The sequence below is a fragment of the Nicotiana tabacum genome, chromosome 10 (assembly GCF_000715075.1).
Source record: "Nicotiana tabacum cultivar K326 chromosome 10, ASM71507v2, whole genome shotgun sequence".
Classification (NCBI taxonomy): Eukaryota; Viridiplantae; Streptophyta; class Magnoliopsida; order Solanales; family Solanaceae; genus Nicotiana; species Nicotiana tabacum.
In genome coordinates this window covers 134400024-134423939 of record NC_134089.1, presented here as the reverse complement: position 1 = coordinate 134423939, position 23916 = coordinate 134400024, and the positions used below count along the sequence as shown (strand labels likewise).

General features: G+C 38.6%; 1 long non-coding RNA gene across 1 annotated transcript; it reads left to right on the top strand.

Annotated features, from left to right (window-relative positions):
• Window positions 1–17966: 17966 nt before the first annotated feature.
• Window positions 17967–21282, top strand: LOC142164773 (uncharacterized). Its single transcript, XR_012695761.1, has 2 exons — window positions 17967–18315; window positions 20923–21282. It is a non-coding gene; the product is annotated as an uncharacterized LOC142164773 (long non-coding RNA).
• The last annotated feature ends 2634 nt before the right edge of the window (window positions 21283–23916 follow it).

Sequence of the window (23916 nt, the reverse complement as noted above, 5' to 3'; positions counted from 1 at the left end):
TTGGACTGAAAACACTATTTTACTATTGCCCGTGGGGCTTGTGATGATTTTTGGACTGAGTAAGGCTGAGGGCCTATATTGTGAGGAACACTGATACTGATATGAGGCCGAGGGCCTGAGATACATATATACGCCATGAGGTGGCTTGATTGCTCAGAGGCCGAGGGCCTAGATTTGATGCCACGTGATGGCTTGTTATTGCGCTTGGGCCGTAAGGGGCCCCTCCCGGAGTATGCACACCCCCAGTGATCGCGGGTACCCATTGTAATGTGAGATTGAGCCCTAGGGGCGGAAATCGTTGATACTGTGCCTGAGGGGTGAACTTCTATGTATTTACTTTATCTTAATTGTCTGTCAATTTCCTATTTATTTGTTGTAGAAGTACTTTATTTTACAGTTCATTGGTTTACTACTTACAAATTACCTATTTAATTGCTTCATTATAGAATACCTTGCGTATATGTGTTTTCTTACTTTTAGTCATTATTTATCTTTATTACTCACTGGGTCAGAGTACTCACATTACTCCCTGCACCTTGCGTGCAGATCCAGGTACCCCAGAGGCCGAGTGAGAGCTTTTCAGTCGTTCAGCATTTTGCCAAGGATTTCGAGGTAGCTGCATGGCGTCCGCAACCCTGATTTCTCCCTTCTAACCTATTACTTTTCTGCATTCGTAGACTATCTATGTAGTAGGTTGTTCAGACTTGTATTACAGGCTCTAGACTTGTGACACCAGATCAGTGTGGGCTATGTAGTTTTTATGTCTTGTAGACTTTCACATATCTAACTTGCTGATTTACATACTTATCATGATAATTGGTAATTAAACTATGTTAGCAAATGATTTATTAAGAATGAAAATGGGTTGTGGTTTGATAGTTGGTTCGGCTTGCCTAGTAATGTGATAGGCGTCATCACGACCGATATTTGGGGTTGTGACAAGTTGGTATCAGAGCCTAGGTTACATAGGGCTCGCGAGTCATGAGCCGGTTTAGTAGAGTCTCACGGATCGGTACGGAGACGTCTGTATTTATCCTCGAGAGGCTACGGAACCTTTAGGAAAAACTTCATATTCTTGAAATTCGTATCGTGCGAACTTGTTGATCCGAGTACTGAACTTTTGTTATTCTATTCTCTCACAAATGGTGAGGACAAGCGCTACCGGACGGGGTGGACGACCACCAATGCCACCAGCGGAGGTCACCAGAGGTCGTGGACGTGGTCGTGGTCGTGGCAGAGGTAGAGCAGCGAGGGAAGCACCTGTAGACTCACCAGCTGCCCTAGCTTAGGATCAGGCTCCAGCTATGGATGCTCCAGCAACACCAGTTCAGGCACCAACTGTGCCCATCGTGATTCCAGGCCTTTAGGAGGCCCTAGCCCAGATTCTATCAGTGTGCATTGGCCTGGCTCAGGTGGTCCCAGTTACTACGACCGCAACTACTTCTTAGGCCGGGGGAGGTACTCAGAACCCCGTCGCTCGCACACCTGAGCAGGTTGTGCAGGGACTTCAAACACTGGGGGCACCTCCAGCCCAGCTGGTTGCACTATCTCAGGAGTATGTAGTACTAGTTATGCTGATGATGAGCAGCATCAACTTGAGAGGTTTGGTAGACTCCAGCCTCCAACTTTCAGTGAAGTAGAGGGCGAGGATGCCCAGGGTTTCTTGGATAAGTGCCAGCGGATGCTTCATATAGCAGGGATTCTTGAGTCTAGTGGTATGACATTTACCACATTTTAGTTCTCGGGGGCCGCCTTCACTTGGTGGGAGGATTTTGAGAGGTGTAGGCATGTTGGTGCAACACCCCTTACTTGCCAGCAGTTCTCTGTTCTCTTCCTGGAGAAGTATGTACCGCAGTCTCGAAGAGAGGAGCTGCTTAGGCAATTTGAGTGGCTGCGTCAGGGGGAGATGACTGTGTCCCAATATAAGAGGAGGTTTTCTGAGTTGGCTCGTCATGCCATCTGGTTGGTTCCGACAGATCGAGAGAGGATCATGAGGTTTGTTGATGGTCTTACTTATCAGCTCCGTATTCTTATGACGAGAGAGAGAGTGATGGGTGCTACCTTTGAGGAGGTTGTTGATATTTCTCAGGAGATTGAGACTGTTTGCCGTCAGGAGCGAGAGGAGAGGGAGGCCAAGAGTCCTCGAGGATCGAGCAGTTATGGTGGTGCTTCTTCGAGGGGTAGTTTTAACATGATAGAGGCCATTCATTTAGGCCTGCTCAGTTCGCCCGCCCAGGTTATCGTGGGGCATCTTCGGGTCATGGTTATCATGGATATCAGCAGGGCCAGTCATCACTCAGCGCCCTTCTAGCCCAGAGTTCATCTCGTGCTCCATCGGTTCAGGGTTCTTCTATGTTGAGTGCATCTTCTAGTCACTCTGGTGCGAGATGTTCCCTTTAATTCCCTTCTCCAGCACCCGGGAGTTGTTATGAGTGTGGAGAGATGGGCCACATATGGAGGCAGTGTCCTCGTCGGGTTGCTAGTTCATCCCAGTAGAGGGGCCAGTCATTGGCTTCAGCACCAGTCTCTTCATCACCACCCGCCCAGCTAGCTAGGGGTGGAGGTCAGGCAGCCAGGGGTCGCCCCAGAGGGGGAGGTCGATCAGGCGGTGGCCAAGCTCGTTTCTATGCTATCCCAGGCAGGCCAGATACTATTGCTTCAGATGCTGTCATTACAAGTATTGTTTCAGTCTGCCACAGAGATGCCTCTATATTATTTGATCCCGGTTCCATCTTTTCTTATGTGTCATCATATTTTGCTCATTATTTGGGTATGCCCCGGGAGTTTCTTGTTTTACCTGTTCATGTATCTACGCCGGTGGGCGATACTGTTGTTGTAGACCATATGTACCGGTCATGTGTGGTGACTATTGGGGGTTTGGAGACCCAAGTGGATCTATTACTATTGAGCATGGTGGATGTTGATGTCATTTTGGGCATGGACTGGTTATCTCCGTGTTGTGCTATTTCTGGACTGTCATGCTAAGACAGTCATTTTGGCTATGCCGGGTGTGCCGCGGATCGAGTGGCGTGGTGTGACTGATTATGTTCCTAGTAGAGTGATCTCTTTCTTGATGGCCCAGCGTATGGTTGGGAAGGGTTGCCTTTTATATCTAGCGTCTGTGAGGGATGTCGAAGCTGAAACTCCTAGTATTGATTCTGTCCGAGTTGTGAAGGATTTTCCCGATGTGTTTCCTATAGACCTGCCAGACATGCCACCGGACAGGGATATTGATTTTGGTATTAACTTGGTGTCGGGCACTCAGCCCATTTCTATTCCGCCATATCGTATGGCACCAACGGAGTTGAAGGAATTGAAGGAACAACTTCAAGAACTCCTAGATAAGGGGTTCATTCGACCTAGTGTGTCACCTTGGGGTGCGCCGGTTCTGTTTGTGAAGAAGAAGGATGGCACAATGAGAATGTGCATTGATTATAGGCAATTGAACAAGGTAACAATTAAGAACAAGTATCTTTTACCTCGCATTGATGATTTATTTGACCAGCTTCAGGAAGCGAGAGTGTTCTCCAAGATTGATCTCTGTTCGGGTTATCACCAGTTGAAGATCAGAGATTCGGATATTCTTAAGACAGCCTTCAGGACCAGATATGGTCATTATGAGTTCCTTGTGAAATCTTTCGGGCTAACCAATGCCCCAGCAGGGTTCATGCATCTGATGAACAGCGTGTTCCGGTCTTATCTTGATTCGTTTGTGATCGTCTTCATTGATGATATTCTGGTGTACTCGCATAGTCAGGAAGAGCACATAGAGCATTTGAGAGTTGTGTTGCAGAGATTGAGGGAGGAGAAGCTTTATGCAAAGTTCTCCAAGTGTGAGTTTTGGCTCAGTTAAGTGGCTTTCTTGGGGCACGCGGTGTTCAGCGAGGTTGATCCGAAGAAGATAAAGGCAGTTCAGAGTTGACCTAAACCGTCCTCAACCTCAGAGATTTGTAGTTTACTTGGTTTGGCAGGCTATTATTGCCGGTTTGTTCAGGGATTCTCATCCATCGCATCGCCCTTGACCAAGTTGACTCAGAAGGGTGTTTCATTTGTATGGTCGGATGAGTGTGAGGAGAACTTTCAGAAGCTCAAGACAGCTTTGACCACAGCTCCAATATTGGTTTTGCCATCAGCTTCAGGTTCAAATACCGTGTATTGTGATGCTTCGAGAGTTAGGATTGGTCGTGTATTGATGCAAGAGGGTAGAGTTATTGCTTATGCTTCTCGTCAGTTGAAGCCCCATGAGAAGAACTACCTCGTTCATGATTTGGAGTTGGCTGCCATAGTTCATGCATTGAGATTTGGAGGCATTACTTGTATGGTGTATCTTGTGAGGTGTTCACTGATCATCGTAGTCTTCAGCATTTGTTTAAGCAAAAGGATCTTAATTTGAGGCAGCGAAGATGGTTGGAGTTGCTTAAGGATTATGATATCACTATATTGTACCATCCGGAAAAGGCCAATGTGGTGGCCAATGCTTTGAGCCGAAAGGCAGTGAGTATGGGGAGTTTGGCATATATTCCAGTTGGGGAGAGACCTTTTGCAGTTGATGTTCAGGCCTTGGCCAAACGGTTTGTGAGGTTGGATATTTCGGAGCCTAGTCGGGTGTTGGCTTGTGTAGTTTCTCGGTCTTCCTTATATGATCACATCAGAGGGCGCCGGTATGATGATCCGCATTTACTTGTCCTTAGGGACAGAGTTTAGCATGATGATGCCAGAGATGTGACCATCGGTGATGATGGTGTGTTGAGGATGCAGGGCTGGATTTGTGTGCCCAATGTGGATGGGCTTCGGGAGTTGATTCTGGAGGAGGCCCATAGCTCGCGGTATTCCATCCATCCGGGTTCCGCGAAGATGTATCAGGATTTGAGGCAACACTATTGGTGGAGAAGAATGAAGAAAGATATTGTGGGATTTGTAGCTCGGTGTCTGAATTGTCAGCAGGTGAAATATGAGCATCAGAGACCGGGTGGCTTGCTTCAGCAGATGGTTATTCCTGAGTGGAAGTGGTAGAGGATCACTATGGACTTTGTTGTTGGACTTCCACGGACTTTGAATAAGTTTGATGCTATTTGGGTGATTGTGGATCGGCTGACCTAGTCCGCGCACTTCATTCCTGTGTGTACTACCTATTCTTCAGAGTGGTTGGCAGGGATTTATATCCGGGAGATTGTTCGTTTGCATGGTATTCCAATTTCCATCATTTCAGATAGAGGTACTCAGTTTACTTCGCAGTTTTGGAGAGCCGTGCAGAGAGAGTTGGGTACTCAAGTGGAGTTGAGCACAACTTTTCATCCTCAGACAGACGGGCAGTCCGAGCGTACTACTCAGATATTGGAGGATATGTTGCGTGCTTGTGTTATTGATTTCGGAGGATCATGGTAATTACCACTAGCGAGGGCTGTAACGGTAATTACAAGGTGCACCAAGTCTAACGAACCCGCCGTTAGCTACGGGATCCTTCATCCCATTTATACTTGTCTCTATAATCCATATATACTCGTAGAAAATCTTATAAAACAATATAGGGCATTTCGATTCTTATCAAATCATATAATTTCATTTTGATAACGGTAAATTCAAGTAATGGTAAAACATATCTAGTGAAAACGAAAATATTTAAAACCACGGAAATCATCTCAAATAACTATTTCGGTATCATATCGAGTAAATGACTTATCCCACATGCAACTCAAAATAATCGGTAACATATTCATATTAAAAATCATGTGTAAATCATGCAAGTTATGAAAACACAAATTGCGGTAAGATTACTATTCATAGTACTCGTGCCAAAATACCTAATGCTTCACCTCGAGCAATTCGTACAAATTCCTCCAATCAATCTATAATTACATAATATCGATCTCATGTTAATTGCCTCATTTAGGCTAAATCCATCACTAATTTAGAATACCCAATCATCGGGGTTCATTTTTGAGTCTTAGTTTGTGGATTTACATTTAATCTTAGAACTAGTCCATAATTCTATCAATTTCAAACTATTTAGTATAATTTATTCCTCTAAAATTTGACCTATCAGTGCTTAAATCAAACCTTTATAGCCTTATTATCTCCATAGTAATTGTATATTTCTTTTATAAGAGAAAGTTGATATTGAATTCTTTTGTACTACATAAAATTGTATATATGCGGTGAAATAATTCAACAGATGAGGGGAAGAAGCTTAACCTCTTAAGTCGAAGGAGAGCTTTAATACTTTCAATTTCAACTCCCAATTCTTATTAAGGCCTTTGCCCAAAGCTTTCTTCTTCTTTTCCTCTCTTTTCCCCCTTTTTCTTTTCTCTGCTCGTCTCTTTTTCCTTGGTGCCGTTTGCTTTCTGTTTCTTTTGCTTCAAAAAGGGGTCTAAAGCTTTGTTTTAACCCTTTTCAATGTTTTCTAATGGGCTTCGGCCCTTGTTTTAAATTCCTTGATTTTTCCTTTTTTTATTTAGTTAGTTCTTATTTTATTTTTTTGCTCTTTTTCCTTATTATTATTATTATTATTATTATTATTATTATTATTATTATTATTATTATTATTATTATTATTATTATTATTATTATTATTATTATGATGATGATGATGATGATGATGATGATGATGCTAATGACCAATACACCCTTATTAAAAATATAGGGTATTACATTGTATGTCCTTAGTTGAGTTATAACTTTGTAATAGTTCTTTGTAATTCCTACTTAGCTTATTTAGAAGCACTGCGTAGGAAACCCTTTGTAAATCATAAACCCTTGTGTTTGTGTCTTGGCTAGAGTTAGTCGAGTTGTAAAGTCTTTGTAATAGAGTTATTACAAAGTAGCTTGTAATAGAGTGTTACAAGTTAGTGAGAGATTACGAGGTTAATTCCTAGGTTACATAGGTTGTAATGTAAAGTTGCTTAGTAGTGAAGTTGAAATCCTACAAGGGTAGGTCATGGTTTTTAATCCCATTGAGCTGGGAGTTTTCTACGTAAAATTTCTCTTGTCATTTACTTACTGCAATGAACGTGGTTTCTGTGAGAACTAATAGAGAACCTGATTCTCTATATAGTTTGGTGGACCCTTAAATTCTATCAATTGGTATTAGAGCAGGTTCTTTCTATTAGGCTAACACCTAGAAAAGATCCTCATGGATGCTCCTCCAAACTTTAAAGAAGGTCAGTCTACGTACAGGCCACCAATGTTCAATGGCCAATATTATGGATGGTGGAAGACTATGATGCACTACTTCATCATGGCTGAAGACTCCGGGCTTTGGGATGTCATCTGTGATGGACCTTTCATTCCTACCAAGATCGTTGGTGACCTAACTGCAACTGTAACTGTTCCCAAAACAAGAAAGGAATTCTACGACGTTGACCGAAAGGCCATATAAAAGAATTTTCGTGGAAAGAAAATTCTTGTTTGTGGCATTGGTCTTGATGAATATAACACGATATCAACATGCCAATCAGCTAAAGAAATGTGGGAAGCCCTCCAAACAGCTCACGGAGGAACACACAAGTTAAGCAATCAAAGATTGACATGCTTACAACTGAATACGAGCTCTTCAAGATGAAGGACGATGAATCCATTCAAGATATGCATACTCGTTTTACCTCTATTATCAACGACGAGCTTCACTCTCTTGGGGAAATCATTCCAAGAAATAAGTTTTTCAGGAAAATTCTAAGTATCCTGCCCAACTCCTAGGAAAACAAAGTGAACACTATCACAGAGGCGAAGGACTTGCAGGAGCTAACCATTGATGAGCTTGTCAGTAATCTGAAAACATATGAAAGAAGAAGAAGACGGATAATGAAAGAAGAGAGACCAAAAGGAGAAGAACCTGGTCCTCAAGACAGATAGCAATGATTCAAGTGGTGAGGATGGTGATATGACTTACCTGACAATAAGATTCCAGAAGATGGTGAGCAGGAATGGAGACATTCTAAAAGGGGTAGTTCTAGCAAGCCAAAAAATTATGACCTCTGTCGTAAATGTGGCAAGCTAGGACACTTTATCAAGGATTGCCCTCTCCTAAAGCAAGATCAGTACAAAAAAACTTTGACAAAGTAGCCAAGAGGAATCTTGTTCCTGATAAACGCTTCAAGAGAAAGAATGTCGCTGATAATGTTGTGAAGCAAGCTCTTGCTGCATGGGGAGACTCCTCCACCGAATCTGAAGAGGAAAATGATCATGGTGATAGTTCCATGATGGTAATAGAAAGTGAAGCAACTGAGTATCACTTAATCTTTGCCTTGATGGCTTAGTCTGATGATGATGAAGATGACAACGATGATGAGGTAAATTTTCTAGATGTTCAGAGAAATCTGAAATCTTATTCTCCTAAAAAACTCATGTCTTTGGCAAATGTGTTAATTGATGCTTATCACAGTCTTATTAATGATAAAGATGCTTTAAATGTGGAATTAGGAGAAGCAGAACAATCTAGAGATGACCTAGTAGTCGTTGTGGTTGATTTAAAGGAAACAATTAAGAACCTGAAGAAACAGAATGATGTCTTAGAAGAAAAAATTGCAAATGTGGAACATGAAAGAGATGATCTAATGGTAGTTGTGGTAGACCTAAAAGAGACCATTGAGTGTGTAAGAAAGAAAAAAGAAGTATTAACTGAGAGAGTTTCTAATATTGAGCATGAGAGAGATGACCTATTAGTAGTGGTAGTGGACCTAAAGGAAACAATTGGGGAACTTAAAATGGAGAGTAGGCCTGAAAATTCTCAAAGGGGAAAGGAAGTTGCAAGTGAGTCACACATTAAGCTTGAAAGTGAGTTAAATTCAGTGAAGTCCAGTCTGTGTGCTGAGCTTGAGGAAAACAAACAACTTCAGGAAGAACTAGGAAGAGTGAAAAGTGATCTTGAAAAATCACTCAAGTGGACTTGGTCCTCTGATGCTATCACTGCCATGTACACCAACAATGGGGGAAACAGACAATGAATTAGGTTCCAAAGGGAAAAGACTCCCTACAACCCTCATAGCAAGTACGTTACTGTACTCGATAATTGGTTTTGCACTCACTGTGGCAATACTGGGCACTTTAAAGAAAACTGTAAGGCCAGATTTCAGTCACAACACAAAACAAATTTTGTACTGAAAAAGTAACTACTAGTAGAGAACGTGGTCCTTCATATAAAAAATGCATGATGCCTGCTTGGACCACAAGATCCCTTATTCACGCCTTTCCTCATTACAAGGGACTCAAACTTGTTTGGGTTCCTAAGTTTAACTCCTGATTTTCTTGTGTAGGAAAAGTGAAAGGGAGCAGCCTATAATGGTACATAGATAGCAGCTGCTCAAAGCATATGACTGGAAGTACAAATGATTTTCTTTCACTTAAGGCCCTGCAAGGAGGGAGGGTATCCTTTGGAAATGACAAGAAAGGATACATTCTGGGAGTTGGAAGGATTGGGAAGTCTCTCTCACACTCAACCGAAAATATGTACTACGTGAACGGGTTGAAGTACAACTTGCTAAGTGTTTCCGTGATTTGTGACAAGGGAAACAAGGTGGAATTTATTCAAAAATATGTACAGTCACAAACCTAGTAACTGGTGAGGTGGTGCTAGTAGCAAAAAGATAGAAAAATATTTATGTTGCTGATTTGAGTCTCTGCAGAATGGTGATCTCAACTGTCTAAGTGTTGTTGATGACGATGTTGAATTATGGCATAGGAGGCTGGGTCATGCAAGCTTCACATTGCTGAACAAATTAGTCAAGAAGGACCTGGTTCGTGGTCTGCCCAAGTCAAGCTTCAAGAATCACAAAGTGTGTGATGCATGTGTAAAAAGCAAGCAAGTCAGATCCTCATTCAAGCCCAAAAAGGAAGTTAGTACCTCAAGGCCACTTGATCTTCTTCACATGGATCTATGTGGACCTATGAGGGTGGCAAGCATGGGAGGAAAGAAATATATCTTCGTTATAGTTGACGATTACTCCAGATTCACCTGGTCTCTATTTTTCAAAACCAAGGATGAAACTTTTGAAGTGTTTGTTGCCTTCATAAAAAAGATTCAAGTGAAGATGGGTAATAATGTAGCTTGCATCAGGTCTGATCATGGGACAAAGTTCGACAATGTCAAGTTTGATGAGTTCTGTACTGAAAATGGTATCACTCGCAATTTTTCAGATCCAAGAACACCTCAACAAAATGTTATTGTGGAGAGGAAGAATAGAACTCTTGAATACATGGCAAGGACAATGTTGATTGACCGTGGGATTGCAAAAAATTTACGGGCAGAAGCTGTCAATACTGCCTGCTACTTGGTGAACAGGTGCATGATCAGGTCCCTTCTGAACAAGACTCCATATGAACTGCTGAATGGAAGGAAGCCCAAGCTGACACATCTAAGGACTTTTAGGTGTAAATGTTTTGTCCTCAACAATGGAAAGGAAGATCTTGAAAAATTAAATACCAAAAGTGATGAAGGAATCTTTCTGTGATACTCATCTCAAACAAAGCTTACAAAGTATACAACAAAAGGACTCAATGTGTTTAAGAGAGTATACATGTGATCTTAGATGAATCTCACCTCTCCTGTGAGAAGAATAGACATATTGACCAAGATGGAGTACCTTTATCTATTCCAGGTGAAGTTATTGGCATGGCAAATGTAAAGACAGACATGATGAGTCATGTCAAGGAATCCAGTGAAGATGATGCAAAATACATCTCCATTCATTGGAGAGGAACCTGGTCCCACGATCACAACAACTGCAGCTGAAAATAGAGTTTTTGATGCAGTCCAAGGTACTCCACTTGCTGAAACAGGAAGCGGCCAAGAACCTTAGTCAGGCACCTAGGTCTTCTACTAATGAGATTCAGGTACCAAATTGGAAACACAGAAGTTCACACCCCCTTGACAACATAATCACTCCTCTCAACTCAGGAGTTCAAATCAGGTCAAAAACTAGAAATTCACTTGTCTTCTCAGCCTTTATTTCTCAAATAGAGCCCAAAAAATCAAAGAAGCTTTGAAAGATGCAGACTGAATCAATGTCATACAAGAAGAGCTGCATCAATTTGAAAGGAACAAAGTATGGCACCTGGTTCCTCGACCTGCAGATCGAACCGTTATAGGAAGCAGGTAGGTATTCAGGAACAAACTTGATGAGTTTGGAAACACAACAAGAAATAAGGCAAGGCTTGTAGTTCAAGGCTACAATCAGGAAGAAAGGATTGATTATGATGAAACTTTTGCTCCAATTGCTCGAATGGAAGCTATCAAAATCTTTATTGCCTTTGCATCACATATGAAATTCACACTATTCCAAATGGATGTCAAAAGTACATTTCTGAATGGCTTCCTAAACAAAGGGTGCCTCCATAGGTTGACATACGATCCAACCTAGTAGTAAGCAATCCGCCAAAAGCAACCAAAATATTCCTTGGTGAATCGAGCGACCTCCTAGATTTGAGAGTCATGAGCATCCTGAGCATGTGTTCAAATTGGACAAGGCACTGTATGGGCTAAAATAGGCTCCCCGGGCTTGGTATGAAAGGTTATCAAAGTTCTTTCTAGAAAATGGCTTTACAAGAGGGAAAATTGACAATACTCTTTTTCTGAAGAAACGAGGGAGGAACCTGCTCATTGTTCAAGTATATGTTGATTATATCATTTTTGGAGCCACAACTGACTCTCTTTGTGAAGAGTTTGCAAAACTCATGGGAAGTAAGTTCAAGATGAGTATGATGGGAGAATTAAATTTCTTCCTGTGACTTCAAGTAAAGATCTCAAAAGGGAACATTGATAAGTCAGCAGAAGTACATCAAGGAGCGGCTAAAAAGGCTTGACGTGGAAGCATCAAAAGTTATTGACACTCATATTGCCACAGCTACTCGTCTAGAAATAGATGAACCTGGTTTCCCTGTAAATCAGACTATGTATAGAGAGATCATAGTGTCACTCTTGTATCTCACTACAAGCAGACCAGACATTATATTCAACATGGGTCTTTGTGCAAGGTTTTAATCTAATCCAAAGGAATCTCATCTGAAGGCTGCCAAGAGAATATTGAGATATCTCAAAGGAACACATGACCTGGTTCTCTACTATCCCTCAGATGACAACTCTGATCTTGTTGGGTATGTTGATGCTAATTATGCAGGATATCTGGTAGACAGGAAAAACACGTCTAGAATGGCACATTTTCTAGGTTCCTGTCTAATCTCATGGGGTACAAGGAAGCAAAACTCGGTGGCACTCTCAACTGCAGAAGCGGAATATGTAGCAGCTGCTTTTTGCTGTACTCAATTGCTGTGGATTCCTACTTAGCTTTATAATAGTTCTTTACTTGTAATTCCTACTTAGCTTATTTATAAGCATTGCGTAGGAAACCCTTTGTAAATCATAAACCCTTGTGTTTGTATCTTGGGTAGAGTTAGTCGAGTTGTAAAGTCTTTGTAATAGAGGTATTACAAAGTGGCTTGTAATAGAGTGTTATAAGCTAGTGAGGGATTAAAAAATTAATTCCTAGGTTACATAGGTTGTAATCTAAAGTTTCTCAGTAGTGAAGTTGAAATCCTACAAGGGTAGGTCGTAATTTTTAATTCTGTTGAGCTGAAAGTTTTCCACGTAAAATTTCTCTTGTCATTTACTTACTGCAGTGTGCGTGGTTTCTGTGGGAACTAATAGAGAACCTAGTTCTCTATATAGTTTGGTGGACCCTTAAATTCTATGAATGTTACATGCAAAGAAAAAAAAGCATGCATGATAATATATCATAAGGAAGAATATTACATCACAAGTAACCTCAATCAAAATGTAAACTCAGAATTTTCTCTCTTGGAACAAAAATAAATGCCTCCACTAATTTGCAAGGTTACTTCTAAATTAACACTGTATAGGAATGGATACCCAGCCCCATCTTTCACTTATCCTCCCGCTGAAAAGCTCTGTCTTTGATCTTTTCCAGATGCACAAATATAAAACTACTATATATATATATATATATATATATATACACACACACACACACACACACAGATGTATCTCAAATCTGTAACTATCTTGCAAATTCTGAGTTATAACTGTGAGCGTACAACTATTAACCCATGCTAATGTTTACACCAAACGATGTAAATTAATTTAGCATAGTTTAATTTGGTGATAAATTGAGGTGATAAAATATAGTATTAATTAATTATGATCAAGTATCAAAAGGTATAGTTGATCACGTACGGTTAAACTTTTACGGATGAGACTCCTCTCCATTTCTCCAAGTTCTTATTTGGATGAGAGCCACATGTTATAGTTAAAATTGAAGGTTGAGATTTAATTACCAAAGCAAGGTCTTAACTGTTAGGGCCTGACTCTTTGACATCGAGTGTGGCGCGGCTGTGGCAAGGATTGGGCGTGATGGCCCTGTCATTGGCCTATGTGCGAAAAAAACGATCATGCGGGCAACGGACAAGACATTATCATGAGGGTTGTTGTGGGCAAGTATTGACCAAGGTCTTGGGCAGGCAGGACATGCTTGGAAAAGGCTTGACAAGGCAATGTGGGCAATGTTGGGGCGGCATGGCATGCGTGCCAAAGTCAGTGGTACGGGCACTTCGAGTTGTGGTAGCAACAAATGTGGACTAAGCTAAAATGCAACAGTGCGAAATGATGGCAAAGGCTTTCGATAACTAAGACAAGTCTATGTGAAGGAAAATACAAGCAATGGTATGGGTGAAACAAGGGTTGACATGGGCAAGGCAGAAACTCGGCCAAGGCATATGCGGGTGGCAGTGGCATCGGGCGTGTGCGGAAAAATCATGGGCGTCAGATTGCGGGCAAAGCATTGGTGCAGAGAAATGTCAAAATCAGCCAAGTCTAGGTGCAATGCTAGCCTTGGGCATGAATCAGCTGACCAAGTCAAATGGCACATGTAGTGCACATGCCAAAGCAGTTGGCGGTTACCTTTTCATAACCTCTAGTACCCATGACTGATTCATGCATGTATCCAATATCATTTCGTGTGAAAAAATAGCCTAAGTAGTTGGGGATGTCAACTACAAGTTAGGAACAAATTTAATCTTAGCCCGACAAGTGGCAAAAGCTGTAGACAACAAGTGTCCACGTGATGTCAAGTCCTAAAGGCTGCCTATGTGCTATAAATAGGTGCCTTTGGACTTAGTTAGATTTGTGTGTGCAAATTCATGTGAAGTTTTAGTGGGAAACAAGAGATAAACGTGAGGATTTCTAAGTGTTTCAAATAGGAGCTAAGGCTGGGCATTGGGCAGGTCTTAGTATGCAAGATCGACTTGTGATCTTATCTAGATAGAGTGGGCTGTGAACGACTTGTGTTCATAGCAAAGTGAGCGTTCCTTTGTATATTTTCGAAATTAATACAAGGGTTGGATTTTCTCGTATTTGCTTGTGTTCTTTCTGATTTGCTGCCTAAAATTCGATTAAGGCCAAACTTGTTGAAAATTGGCTAAGCGTTAGGAAAGGCTGAGTCAAGTGTGCAACTTGACTGTCGCTTGGGTGTGATGTTGGATTGACCAAAAATGCCCTCGTGACAACTGGTATCAGAGCGGAGCAAGGTTCGTGGCAGTGACAAGACGACCAGTGGCAGATTTCGTGGTGCTATTTGAGAACATGACTAGTGGCACAAATGCTGAACTACATCAAAGAGTGGAGAAGTTGGGGGCACTCGTTGGGCAGACTCTTGAAATAGGTATTGATTCTTTTGTTCTTGCGAAAATGGCACGTTTAGAGGCAGATTATGCGGCGAGACATGAAACTACAGAAATGGCATTGGTACGCCAAGAAAAGGAAGAACTGCGCGATGAGGTGGTTCAACTTCGAAGGGCATTGCAAACTACTGCCCCTAGAAGTGATGATCGCACCAAGTTGAGGATTCCGGAGCCAAAGGCTTATAGTGGTGCGAGAAGTGACAAAGAACTGGAAAATTTCTTGTAGGATATGGAGCAGTATTTCCAGGCTGCTTGTGTGTCGGATGATGAAAAGGTGACCGTCACACCTATGTATTTGACTGATGATGCGGAAGTGTGGTGGCATATACGAGTGGTAGAAGTGGAAAGTGCTGGACTACCCAAGATTGAAACTTAGAAGATGCTGAAGAAGGAATTAAAATCTCAATTCCTTCCAATTAACTCGTCATGGGTTGCAAAAGATGGACTGTGTCGCTTGAAACAAAATGGCAGGGTGAGGGAGTATGTCAAGGAATTCTCGTCCTTGATGCTAAATGTAAGTAATATTGTAGAGGAAGACAAGCTGCGTTACTTCATGAGCGGATTGAAGGGTTGGGCGCAATTGGAGCTGAGAAGGCAGAATGTTCAAAGCCTCCTACTGTTATTGTGGCGGTAGATGCATTGGCTGACTTAAACATAGGTGATGACCCTGCTGAAACTTCGCATTCAAAGTCCGACGGAAGGAAAGACAAAGCAAAGGAATGGAAGAAAAGTCGGAAAGGCCAAGCTACCGAAGATGAGGGATTTGCCAAGAATGTGAGACAGGAGATTCACAATGGCAAAGAAAGAAGCGGCAAGTTCAAAGGCTGTTTTACTTGTGGTGGACCGCACTTAAAGAAGGACCGTCAGGTGCAGGCTAGGGTGAATGCTATGCTGGCTGCGAAAAAACAGGAATAAGTGGCGGAGGCAAATGCTATTGTGGCAGATGTGAATGGAGCACCAGGGGCCCTTGGGGCTGATTAATTGAGTTGGCTCGACGAGGACGTCGATTTCAAAGGGTGTGAGTGGTTTATTAGGGCCTGGCTCTTTGACATCGGGCGTAGTGCGGTTGTGGCAAGGATTGGGCATGATGACCTTGTCATTTGCTTATCTGCGGGCAAATTTTTTAAACTTTAAATTTGCAAATATTTTTTATTTTTTTATTTTTAATGTTATATGTTAATTCTATTTTGTCTATTTCTCTCATCTTTGATGGGAATGTAAGAAGAATTGGAAAAAAATAAAGAACTCGTGCCTATACTAAAAGGAAAAATTGTCAAAATAATCAAACAAAAAAAGAGAAGAAGAAATTTGTAATAAAGTAAGAAAAGGAGAGATTTTTATTTAAATATATATGGATTAGATAATATTTTAACTAGAATTGTGGAATTAAAATGTTTTTAAACTTTTAACATCCTACAAATTTTTTAAACTTTAAATTTACAAATATTTTTTTATTTTTTTATTTTTTTATTTTTAATGTTATATGTTAATTCTATTTTGTCTTATTGTTCTCACTAAGCATTAGATGCCTATTTCTCTCATCTTTGATGGGAATGTAAGAAGAATTGGAAAAAAATAAAGAACTCGTGCCTGTACTACAAGGAAAAATTGTCAAAATAATCAAACAAAAAAAGAGAAGAAGAAATTCGTAATAAAGTAAGAAAAGGAGATATTTTTATTTAAATATATATGGATTAGATAATATTTTAACTAGAATTGTGGAATTAAAATGTTTGAGAACAAATAAAAAAAATATTTGTTATTATAACCATGATTAGGAATTTAGGATGAGAGAAATAGGCATCTAATCATGGTTATAATAACAAATATTTTTTAGGGTACTCCCTCAGACTGACCTTTCTAGGGTACGATAAAATTAATAGAGAATAAAATTAATAGAGAATCTCGCCAGGTTGAATAAAAACATCAGATTGACCATTCTAGGGTACGAGGTCACAAGTTGGTCTTTTCCAAATACAACTACTAGTACCAGAAAAGAAAATAAGAAAAAATAATGAAGCTAACACCAAAGCTAAAAAGTACTACCCCTCCCTTCCAATTTATTAACTGGGGCACGAAATTTTAAAAAAATTAAAATTTTTAAAATTTATAATCCTAAACAAGTCAAAAAGGCCTAGAGTATTTGTGTGGTTATAAAAGCTTCTTATTAAGGGCAAAATTGAAAATTTAAGTTAAATTATTTCAAAATTTAAAAAATGACTTTCTTTTTGAAACAGACTAAAAAGGAAATAAATTCACGTAAACTGGAATGAAGATAGTAAAGGAAATAGATTCACGTAAACTGAAATGAAGACGGTAGTAAGGACGGTAGTATTTAAAAACTGAGTCGACCCGCTTTTATGCTCCAAAAAAATATGCATGTCACTGTCACTCTTATGCATGTGCTAACTGCTATGGCTACCTGTTGGCCGCATCTCGAAAATCTCATTTAAGTACTCAGTTAATTATTAAAGAAGAAAAAGCCATCTGTCAATTATACTAGTACCATTTTTTGTTACCTTTTTCTCACATGTGTCTGCATGTTGTCCCTGTATGTTTGAACTTGAATACTATAGTACTTTCTAATTTCTTTATTGTGACTTTCATCTTAACAGTTCTCAAGTAGACATATACATGGCGGACAAATTAACTATTTAGGTGAAGTCGGCACCTACAATTATTTGAATGGTTAGTTTTAATTTGGTACATGTTCACTTAATACTTGTGATGGGTCGATCAGACATTGTTATTGACCCATCAAAATGCGGTTAATTAGAAGAAGACCTTTGAAAAGATCGAAGGAAATTTAAATTATCTATAGATGTACGGTAAATATTTAGGTAAGATTTGTGTACATATAATCTTCTTCAAACTTTACTTACGAGACTATACTGAGTTTGTTATTGTTATTGACAGTAAATATTTTTTACATAAACGATATAATTTTTATACAATAAAATAAGTAATATTTTTTCAAGTTACTAATTATTGTTATACCCTTCCTGAGCCGAGGGTCTACCAGAAATAACCTCTCTTACATAAACGTAAGGTTTGCGTACATCTTATCTTTCTAAGATCCTACTTGTGAGATTACATTGAGTCTGTTATTATTGTTGTACTAATTATTATTATAGGAATTTACCTGTAATTACCTTCGAGCTACTCGATTACAAGATTTAGAGGGTAAAGTATTATTAGCAATGCCAGGTCTATTATATTTTATTTCTACTTTTCTATTATATAAAAGAGAAAGAGTTTTCACGTGTGTGTTTCATATCATTTTTAAAAAACTAGAGGGTATATTAGTAATTTCGCGTCAATTCCCAACTAGAAGCTTCCGCCATTCCCATTGTTTATCTTCTCTAGAGAGCCTAAATGCTTCTCTATCTCAGTCCGACAGTCGAGCAGATCTGGTTGATAAGCCTAATTAAGAAGAAGAAACTCTCGCTGTAAATCATTGCTGATTTCTTTCGTCTTTGCCTCAATAATAGCAACGAGATCAGAAGTACTGTGTCCAATCCCTAACAAAAGCTACGATTTTACTTGAGAGAACTCAAATAAGAGTAATACAACAACAATCTACTGTAACCCACATAATCAAACCGTAGCACCGAGAAAGCAAATAGAACCCAGGTAATAATCCCTTTTAGAAGTTAAAATTTGATTTTGATCTAAAACTATTTTGCTCGATCATTGCTAATGTTTCTAATTTTCTACTTAGTTTCCTCATCTCTCTGAAAATTAGCTTCTTTTTCTTTTTGCATATCTCCCTTTTCTCTTTGATTCTGGGGTTTGTTTTACCTGTAAGTTTTGCTAAGTTTCTTGGTGATGGGATTTCGAAGATATGTGTTGGTTTTTGCAATTTTCCTCTTTGTGTTTTAGGTACGTGTGATTTGGCAGCTGATTTTTTCTTCTCTCTTTGTTGCTTTCTTTGTTTTATCCATTTATGTTATTTTGGGCCTTTCTCCAACTTTTTTTATTACTGATGTTGTTAATTTATCTTTATTTCATCTTCTTTGTTTCAATTTATACTCTGGGTTGTGGTACTCGTCTCCTCTGCATCATCTTGTAAGCACTGCACTTTCTATTGATTTTTTTCCTTAACTTCTTAGTAGATTATTTATTTATATATATTATCTGTTTATTAGAGTTATTTTTTGTTTGTAATGTATGTCAATAAGACACAACTTATATTACTATATATCTAGATTCAATTTTAATTTAGTATATTTGAAGCCTTATTTTTCAACGAATAAAATGGACTTCATTGTTGTCGAGTAAGTATAAAAAGGATCAAACCTTTGAAAAATACTACCGGTAAAACGACTAGGCAACACGAATTATATAGAGTGATGCTGATAAAAAGGATGCTCTTATACCACAGGTCTAATATATGAGACTGGAAAAAAAATGATCAACAAGAGAGAAGAAAAAATTTGAACTCGATAGCCCTTTTAAGGGGGTAAATGCAAATATGGATTACTATCTGTTAAATTCTCCCATAGTGAGAAATCTGCAGTGGATCGAGCAAGTGTACATCCTGGTGTATGATGAAAATACCAACAAAATGCCGCAATCAGTCATATTCGAGTAATTTTATTAATTTTATATATTCACTCGTACATATATATATTCATAGTTGGTTGATGTTTATTTGTTTTAGTAAGATATATAAATAGCAATATAAGTCTTCTCTTAAGGCTGGAGTGACAGAGGTTGGCTACTAAGTTGGGCATTATTGCAAGTTGCTCATGCTGATGTTTAGGATGTGCTTTATGTTATGCTTGAAAATACAAATTATCCCTATGTATTTGAGGCTTTGGGTATTGTTTCTGTAATAGTGTATGCTATTTATAACAAGCGATAAGTGTCATAAAAAATAAAGGGTACACGAATTAAAGAAAACGAGTTTTGCTGAAAGTGGTCAATTTGGGATAAAATACGGGTCGAGCGATAATACCCAATAATTATGGACTAGTACCATACAAGGTACCATATGGCCGTGATAGTATGATGTATAAAGTATATTAAAAATAAGTAGTACTTTTAGGTAATTTGAGACAATTCTTAGTTATACGGGTAATTGGTTAATTACCGGATAACGGAACATTACCTAGTTAATTAATGAATTATAAGATAAGACTAAACCCCCCTAAGAAAAGTAATGTGGTAGCATAAAATGACTCTTAGTCATTCTAAGTATTAGGTGGCTACCTTAGAGCTTTATAGGAAAAGATTGATTCACAATCTGATTCCATTTCATTTAGAGAAAAGAAACCAAAAAATGACCAAAAATCCTAAAGCAAGAACCTATCCTTTCTTGGTTTGAATATTTCAAAAATAGATGCTCAAATTTCATTCAAACATTTCAACGAGCAGAAGCTCAAAAATTCGTTCAAACACTTCAATGAGCAGAAGCTCAAAAATTCGTTCAAACACTTCAATGAGCAGAAGCTCAAAAATTCGTTCAAACACTTCAATGAGCAGAAGCTTAATTCCATCTAAATTTTACGGTTCTAAAAGAGTACGGTGCAATCTTCGCCAAGAATATTATACGGAGTTTTACCTACTCCAGATATGTTAAGGCTATCCCTTCTTTCTTTTTGGCATGGTCCAAGTTATACAGAAGAAACGAGCAAATGCAAGTTTTCATAAACGACTCTATTCATAGAAATACTAGTGGTCTCTGTGTTCTTGATTCCCCATGTGACGTATTATTATATCTTCTGTTCATGGATCCCAGAATAATACGTAGCTGAAAAAGTTTATCCGGAAGGAATATTGAGATTATTACATATTTTTCATGCATTTCATTCATTTATACATGTACATTGACCCATGACCAGATGACATTATATATATATATATATATGTGTGCGCATATATATGTAAATATATGTATATGGGATATGGGAAAAGGTTACGACGTTATATACGCATCACCACCTGATCAGTTGGTATATGATGATGATATTGCCCACAGTGTTCGAGATGATATGATGGGATGTCCTCAGTGGCTTGATGCTGTTATGTACACATACCCATGCATGACACATTTATATGCACATGCATAATATTATAAATGTTTCAGAATTTACAAAGTTATTCTGATTTACAGATGGATTTCTTTATTCCATGTTTCATCTATGCTTTTTACGTATAGATTTTCATGTCTTACATACTCAATATATTTTTCGTACTGACGCCCTATTTCACGGGGCATGCGTTTCATGCCCGCAGGTGCAGGTAGGCAAGCTGACGGTCCCCCTTCTTAGGATTCTTGATCAGCGAGTGTTGGCGTGCTCCACTTGATCCGGAGCTGCTTTTGATTTTGGTACAATATGTTTGTATATATATATGGGTATGACGTGGCTCAGTCCCGTCTTTGTACAGTTATATTTCTATTAGAGGTCTGTAAACAGTATGTTTAGTTGGATAGTATGTGGCCTTGCCGACTTCCAATTTTGAGGTACATAGTTATCTATAGCAGCCTTGTCGGTTCGCCCTTCGTATGTTGCACATATATGTACGTATGCCTTTTTGGGAAGGTTTCCTTTATGTATATTATTCTCGTAATTCAGCAGGGGTTATTCAAGTTTATATCTTAGACGGATGCTTAAGGGTATTTGACAGGTAGGACTCGGGCACCCGTCGCGACCCATCGGTTTGGGTCGTGACGAAAGTGGTATCAGAGTAGTTCTGTCCTAGGGTTGTCTACATACCGTGTCTAGTAAAGTCTTATTTATGGGTGTGTTGTGCATTACACTTATAAATAGGAGGCTACAAGACATATAAGATGTTATCATCTCTTTTTGTCTTAGATTGTGCGATATAAGAATTCATGTTCCTAACGATTTTAGTATTGAAGCCTTATTTTTCAACGAATAAAATGTACTTCATTGTTGTCGAGTAAGTATAAAAAGGATCAAACCTTTGGAAAATACTACCGGTAAAACGACTAGGCAACACGAATTATATAGAGTGATGCTGATAAAAAGGATGCTCTTATACCACAGGTCTAATATATGAGACTGGAAAAAAAATGATCAACAAGAGAGAAGAAAAAATTTGAACTCGATAGCCCTTTTAAAGGGGGTAAATGCAAATATGGATTACTATCTGTTAAATTCTCCCATAGTAAGAAATCTACAGTGGATCAAGCAAGTGTACATCCTGGTGTATGATGAAAATACCAACAAAATGCCGCAATAAGTCATATTCGAGTAATTTTATTAATTTTATATATTTACTTGTACATATATATTTTCATAGTTGGTTGGTGTTTATTTTTTAGTAAGATATATAAATAGCAATATAGTCTTCTCTTAAGGCTGGAGTGACAGAGGTTGGCTACTAAGTTGGGCATTGTTGCAAGTTGCTCATGCTGATGTTTAGGATGTGCTTTATGTTATGCTTGAAAATACAAACTATCCCTATGTATTTGAGACTTTGGGTATTGTTTCTGTAATAGTCAATTGTGGTTGGACTAAGTAGTTTTAGAGCCATATAAAATCCTTGTGTCCTCTTCTAAACATATTTTATAAAGAAAAGTTTCATATTATGCCCATGGTGTACCAAAAATTATTTTTATTGTGGTTATCCATGTTGATTTTACTTTGTAGCACTATTTCCACCAAGAATCAACATACTTGAAAAATAAACCTTACTTAAATATTTCACTTTCATGAAAAAATAGATATAATTCTGGTCAGGTTAGAACTCTGCTGGTTTTTGCTAGAATATTGAGCATATTTTCTCTGCCTATTTGAGTAATTAGATATGCAATGTTATAGCTCTAGATGACTATTCACTAATTTGAGCTATTCTCTTAAAGAAAAAATAAAGTTTCTGTTGACTCTATAGCATTAAAGATTTTCTAGCAAGCACACAAAATTCCGGCGATGCATTAATTAATTCATCCTTCTCAGTTCAACTAAAGTCAAGATTTGATAAAATGCTGAAAAAGGTATGCATTTCTCGGCCTTATCACTTTTCATATTTTTATGTGTATGGACAGTTTTAACTATATGATTAAGTTGATGTCCTTGAGGTGCTTAATCGTTGGAAAAGTTGCGACGTGTATACAACAGATTCAAAAAGAGGAAGAGTAAGCTTGCCAGCAATTCAATTCAGCTTGCAGGTCTTCAATTTTAATGTATTTGAGTTCATGGGACGAAAGTTGTAAAATTCAAGCCATTTCAAAAAATTCTTTCATTATCCAAATAATGGATTTTAATTTCTAACTGTTTTCCTTTCCAATCTAAGCATTAAGAACTGAGCTAAAATATTCCCTTAAATTTATTTTAATTAGTCCATTCAAACGGGCACTTGGGTTAGATTTGCGTCTCGTAGAATATTTTTCCTGAGCTACCTAGCATCAAGGAACCATTTATTCAACAGGAATTTAATTTGCATTTCTCGAGTTTGACAACATATTATATATGCTGTGAAAGTACTGAAAATTAATTTTGATTCTTTATCCGCAGATTTTATTTGCTCTCTGATCTCAGTTAAAAAGCTGGTAAAAACAAGTTGGGAAAATCACTCTTTATGGGGAAGTAATAACTCTTAAGCACTTCATGTTTAGTTTAAGGTTGTTTCTCCAATCTCTACATTTAAAATTTGTTTGCTTAAATGCTTTATTTTGTTTTGAGTGGCATAAGTATTAGTATAAATTAAAATGAAATTGCAGCCAATTATTATGAAAAAGGAAGGATTGATACTAAAACATTTGAGAAGCTTCTTGTTCAAACACAAAATCATACTTCAACATTTAGCTGTTAGCAAAAATGACTTGCATGTTTTTCAGTGGGCTCTTGATCATGCCATTTCCCCGGATTTCGCATCTGGCTTGTGCATATTTTTCTTCCCATTAACTACATCCCTACACTAGGTAACTATTACTCTTGAATATGATACTCCATCTAAAAAAAAAGTATACATATAGGGGATGTTATATATATATATATATTGTAAACTATTTTCTTACGTGTATGTGGTCTAATAAGATTAGGCCCATAATTAATATTTAATTAATGAGCAAATCTCATCCGTCCGATCGGTTACTTGATGGGCGTACCGGATTAAGTGAGAACCTCTATAAATTGGTCATCTCCCCACCCATTAGGGTTACCGTATTTTTATTCTCTCTTCCATCTCTAAAGGCGGCGATAACATAAAGTTAGGGCAAGGGGCGAGAAACCAGTTTTGAACTAACGCTTCCGCTTCAAGATA